Source organism: Electrophorus electricus, unplaced genomic scaffold (assembly GCF_041902795.1).
Source record: "Electrophorus electricus isolate QZ-2024a unplaced genomic scaffold, ASM4190279v1 Scaffold432, whole genome shotgun sequence".
Lineage (NCBI taxonomy): Eukaryota > Metazoa > Chordata > Actinopteri > Gymnotiformes > Gymnotidae > Electrophorus > Electrophorus electricus.
Genome location: NW_027658728.1, coordinates 2,542 through 8,726, shown reverse-complemented (window position 1 = coordinate 8,726; position 6,185 = coordinate 2,542). Strand labels below are relative to the sequence as shown.

The 6,185-nt window shown below is 43.7% G+C and overlaps 1 long non-coding RNA gene across 1 annotated transcript; it reads left to right on the top strand.

Annotated features, from left to right (window-relative positions):
- Positions 1–264: 264 nt before the first annotated feature.
- LOC145656015 (uncharacterized) lies at positions 265–1,010 on the top strand. Its single transcript, XR_014121806.1, has 3 exons — positions 265–420; positions 583–664; positions 847–1,010. It is a non-coding gene; the product is annotated as an uncharacterized LOC145656015 (long non-coding RNA).
- The last annotated feature ends 5,175 nt before the right edge of the window (positions 1,011–6,185 follow it).

Genomic DNA, 6,185 nt, shown 5'->3' with positions numbered 1-6,185 from the left:
ATGACATGGTCTGAATAACTGTGTGTGTGTGTGTGTGTGTGTGTGTACACCTGCATCTGCCTGTATGTTCATACGTGTGTATACACATGTTTCAAGGACTTTTAATGTGAATGGATGCTTTCAGTGATCTGTGTGCAAGCTTGCATACATTTTTGTTTTTCCTCTTGCAAATGATTACTTGACAGGTCCATTCTCACTCTGTGTGTGTGTGTGTGTGTGTGTGTGTGTGTGTTCCAGACATTCATGCTCTGCTTCTCTCAGACATGTTGGTGCTACTCCAAAGGGGTTCAGGTGACCGTTTGATCTTGCGATGTCCAGCGCGCTCACTGGGTGGGGTTTGGGGTAGGAACACGGACCTCAAAACCCCCTTTTGCCCCGTTGTTCGCTTGGATTCATCTCTTGTCAGATCTGTGGCTACAGGTATATTTGTAGTTATTCTTACAGCTATGAATAGCCAGAATAGATGAATGGGTCTGGAATAACTATGTCTTTATTTTATTTTTAAAAAATTAAGAAGCCAGTTAGAAATTGCATGTGGGTTAGTTTGAATACATTGTTTGACAACCTGCTCTTCTCTATCAGATAACAAGGCCTTGTATGTGATCAGTACATCAGAGAGACAGATATACGAGCTGATGGCTGGGACTTCCTCTGAGAAAAACACGTGAGTTTGTTTTTTTGTCTCTCTCTGACCCACCATCTTCTCATCAAGGTCAACCAGTCAGCACTGCTGTGTCTGTTTTGTGATAACATTTATGGTGTCAGGCCATTTATGTTCAGATGATTTTAACAACATTGTGCTGTTGTAGAAATTGGGACCTGATGGCTTTAGCGATGTTTCCACAGATGGAAGAACCTGTTAGAAAAGACCATCTCCTCGGCCTCTGGAGGCAGTGAAGCCACCAAGCAAGGATCAACAGCTATCCCAACTGACCAATCAGAAGCCTACATGCATACTGGTGGGCAGGGTTATGTGGGAGGACGAGCTAAAATGGCTGATGCTGCTCTTCAAGATGGTAAGAATTTGTTACACTCCGTTACACAGTCATTGTTGCACTATGATAGTTAAACAGTATATTTCTGGTGGTGGTGGTGGTGGTGTTTTTATAAATAGAATTTTAGCAGGCTCAGATATTTACCAACTTTTTTGCACCCTTTGTGTTCTGCCAGTCAGGACACTAAGACTGTTGATCCTTGGATCCTTGGATCCTTTAGAGGCTGCCAGTCAGAAGCAGAAAGTGACATCATTGTCCTCACAGCAAGAAGGGCAGGAGATGCCTTGCCAGTCACCAAAAGGCCGTTCACACCTGGAGATGCTGAGGCATGAAACGAGGCCCTGCCAATCACGAGCAAGCATACGGCAGCGCATGATAAAAAATGTGGATGGAATCTTTCAATCAATGAAGGGGCTGATGAAAAACCTGCATCAGCTTAGGGTAAAGTGGATATATTACTCACGCTCTCTCAAACACACACACACACACACACACACACACACTATCATTGCAGCTAGCTAGCACTTTCATGTTATGTTTTAAAAGAATGGCTTTGTGCACTTGTGAGATCCTGGTTAACTCCTTGTTTTCATTTTCATAGGAGATTGAAGCACTGTAGACTGCTCACAATGGTGAGAAAAAAGTCACCTGTCAGTCAGTTCAGATGACACCATCCATGGGTCTTCCTCCATTATCAGGACACCATCTATTTATCTTGGGTCGAGCGATGGTAAGTGTGTCAAAGAAGCCATTTATAAATACTGGGGCTAAACCTGTTTAATGCTGTACCACAATTCTTTTTGATTGTACCAAACAAAAAGATCTAGTCTGGAATCACTAGAATAATTTGGGGTTGAGTTTAAATGGAGCACACAGTTGAATATTAAAACATCACCGCAGATCTTGGGTCTTGCTATTGCCAGACTGAAAACTGGCCTTCAAACCTGTAGCAATTCCCAATTTTAACTTTAAGAATTTTATGTATTTATTTGAATAATGTTTAGTATTGATTTTGGAGTTGATGTAATTATGTTGCTTATGGTGTACTACCCCTGCAGACTGTGGCAATTGTATGGTCATCTTTCCAACCTGTTTAGGTAACGAAGAAGGGCCAACAGAACCAGTTCAGCCCAAGATCCATTCTACAGGATTTTGATTTATTACACGAGACATTGTAAAGAGTTTTACTTACACATTTGAAACATGAACACACACATACTAAGGGTGTGGCATTCCTGCCATTTCATACATCCTGTGTAGCTCTTTACTAGAATCCCAGCATGCCTTTCTCCTGGGAGAAACCTGCAAATATTGTATTGTCTGCAACTGAGAAGAGAGACAGGACAGACGAACCTTCAGCTCATGCACCGAGTTGGAATAAAAAGCATTCAAATGAAAGTCCAGATATGTGAGGTGTTTTTTTTTTTATTAGGTAAAGCTAAAGTTGGAACAAGGGAACTGAGGTGACAGTTTAAAAAAAAAATTAGTCAATGAAGATGAAGAAATGGAACTAAAATGAGACTGAAAATGTATGGCTGAGGAAATGAATCTGCCCATTAAAGGGACCCCCCCCCAAGCACTTTACCCAATACATGTATGTTAATACTCACTCACGTCATCAGTGACAAACTGGCAACCCAACAGGTGCCATTTTGCTCGAGGACCCATAATCAGCCCATGTCAACTTGACCCAAGATTGTGGCTCTCTTCGCCTTATGGAATGTGTGGATGGGTGACTTAAACAAATTCAGGTTCTTTTTCACTGGGACCCCTGCAAGACACATGGGCTCCAAGAGAGTATTTTGCATTAATATCATCATATGTCTATGTTGTATCCTTTATTTTATAAATTAACACTATGCGAAAGCAAAGAATAAAGAGTGTGGAAGGAGTTTATTTTATTTCTTTCAGCGTTCTACAGAATAGAAAATAAAGGTTTGGCCTCTCTTTACGCACAATGGATAAGGCAGGGCGTACTGGGATTGCCATTGTGTTGTGGCAAGACATCATCTTCACTGCTCATTACTGTATACTTATTTGTGCAGCCCTGTTCTGGACTGACTCCTGTCAACATTGCAGGGAACAAAAAGGAACATATTTGTTGTCTGATATCATGTCATTACCTATGAAGGGGCACCTTCTGTGTAGTGTAAATACTGTGAAGCTCGTCCCTCACCTCTTGAAATGGCTCAGTGATGCCAGGGTTGGTTTTTGACACATATGAAAGGATTTATACTTTGATCTGTTAAGATGTTGGTAGAAGTGGCTCCTTTACACTGACTCCAGTTTGGCCTTTGTTGTATAATGGCTAATGTTATGGTTCAAAAAAGAATGAAATTGTCCAAGATCAGTGTTAAGGACCAGGTTCTACCTTAATCTAGCTGCATCTGGATGCTAATAGCCTAATGCTAGATTATGCCATCACATTTCCCTTTTATAAACTAACCTGTGAAAGGGAGAAGGAAGAATGGCCCTCTATCCTGTGTGGCTTTCCCACTCCCATGTGTTGGGACTGTTTTGAGGGTCGTTGGTGTAATTGGATTTTGGGGTGAATGTGGACCGGGCTTTGACAATTGACAAAATGTATAGAGCGGCTGGTCCATTTTTGGCTTTGTATGCAAGCATCAAGATTTCAAATCTGATGTGGTCAGTTACTTCATACTGCCAATGAAGTGAGCGCAGCAGTGGAGTGACATATGAATTTAGGAAGATTGAAGACCAGTGATGCAGCTGCATTATGGACAAGCTGTAGAGGGCTGATGGCTCTTAGAGGAAGACCAGCAAGTAGCGAGTTGCAGTAGCTTAGCTTTGAGATTACAAAAGACTGCACAATTACCTGGGCAGCTTCCTGTGAAAGAAAGGGCCGAATCCTTCGTATGCTACAAAGGAGAAATCTGCAAGACCAGGTCAGATTTGAAATATGAGTAGAGAATGACAACTGGTTGTCCAAAGTTATGCCCAGGCTACGAGCAGCTTCAGATAGTGATACCAGGGAGTTCTCGATGTACATAAGCTCGGCTTTACTGGGGTTGAGCCTCAAGTGGTGGCTGTCATCCATGACACAATGTCAGTCAAGCATGCTGAGATAAGTCTGGAGACCTGCGTATCGGAGGGTGGGAAAGAAAGAAATAATTGGGTGTCATCAGCATAGCAGTGGTAGGAAAAGCCATGAGAAGATATTACATCACCAAGAGAACAGGTATACAAAGAGAAGAGGGCCTAATACTGAGCCCTGGGGGACACCAGAGGAGAGTCTACATGGATTGGAAGTGGATCCTTTCCATGTTACCTGATAGGACTGAAAAAACTGGAATCAGATTGTGAGCTAAGAAAGGGAGAGAGAGACAAGTACTCATGCATGTGAGCACACAGCTAGACAACATGGAAAAAAGACACCCAACATGCACCCAACATGCAGCAGGAGTGGCTAAAGCCATACAGAAAACAGCGCATCTGGTAATGGGACATCCAATCATGGTACTAACCACACACAGTGTAATAGCATACGTGAACTCACAAGCCTTCGCCTTGACAGCACTAAGGCAACAGAGGATCAGCAAAATTTTGGAAGCACCACACATCACGTACACGCATGAACGAATCAACATGGCAGACATGATGGGAGGAGAAGAGCCTCATCAGTGCGAACAGGAAGTCAAAAAGCAGGAGAAGGTGAGACCAGACCTAGAAGGAGAACCAATTCCAGGAGCAGGGAACATGTTCACCGATGGATGTGGATTTAGAGGACCATACGGGGATATAAAAGCAGGGTGTGCAGTGGTGGCAGAAACACAGGGAGAAGTAGATGAATTTTGGACGGTGAAAGCAGAAAGGCTGAAAGGTTAGCAATCAGCACAGCGAGCTGAGGTAATGGCAGTAGTGGAGGCCTTGAAGTTAGCAAAGGGCAAGGAAGTGAATATTTATACTGACTCTGCTTACACGGTAGGGGCAGCACATGTGGAGCTAAGACAATGGATGAGAGCAGGGTTTAGGACAGCGGGAAACAAACCAATTAAACATGAGGCAGAAATGAGGGAGCTGGCAAAGGCCTTGCAGGGACCAGAAAGAGTAGCTATCATAAAGTGCAGGGGACATGTAGAGTATGTCAACAGTACAATCCCAAACCTACAATTAAGGTGGCACCCTGTAAGTATCCGTTGTCATTAACACCAGGGGAAGAGATAGTAAATGACTACACAGACATGGTGGACTCAGCACAGGGGTACACGTACGTATTGATGCGCGTAGACAACTACACAGGGTGGACGGAAGCGTGGCCAACAAAACGGGAAGACAGTGCTTCAGTGGTAAAGTTCCTGGTGAACCAGTACATTCCTCACCATGGGTTTCCGAGAAAGGTGAGATCAGATAATGGCACTCATTTTACAGCGCGCAATTTGCAGGAGTTAGAGAAAATGCTGGGTCTGAAACATTCATTTGGGGCAGTGTATCATCCTCAGTCTCAAGGTAAGGTGGAAAGGATGAATCTAAATGTGAAAAACAAAGTGGCCAAAATCTGTGCACAGACAAAATTAAATTGGGTTGACGCCTTCCCTTTGGCATTAATGCAAATGAGATGTTCAGTAAATGCAACAACTGGTTTTACCCCTTTTGAATTGCAGACAGGTCGAGGATTTCCAGGACCCCACGGACCCTTAACAATAAATGAGAAAACAAAAACATCTCACACACACATCATACTTTAATGAATTGCAAAGTATCGTTTCAGCTTTCTCCACGCAGGAGGGGGACCGGACGGGGAGCAGACAGAGAAAATGGAGTGAGCCGAGGTGGACAGGTCCATTCCAGGTGACAGAAAGAACCAGCCACGCCGTAGGCCTGAAGGGTAAAGGGGAAACATGGTTTCATCTGAGCCAGTGCGCCGCCACAGTGTCACGGCAGAGGAGTCTGCAAGAGACAGCAAGGGACCTTTCTGAAACATCACCTAACTCACCTGACCCGGACGGGTCAGGTGTTCACTCCCACACAGAAGGGGCAGAATAATCCCCGGGAGCAAAAGGGTGAAGGTAGTCCACCCTTAGACCCCGAAGTAAGAAGAACAGAACACCAGTGATGACTTCTGGACAATTGTGTTGTTTGATTATTTGTTGGTGTATTGTGTTGTGTGTTTCCATTTACAGTTTGGTCACGCTTGGGTTAAATAATAGCATGGCAGTAGGAAAGGATTAA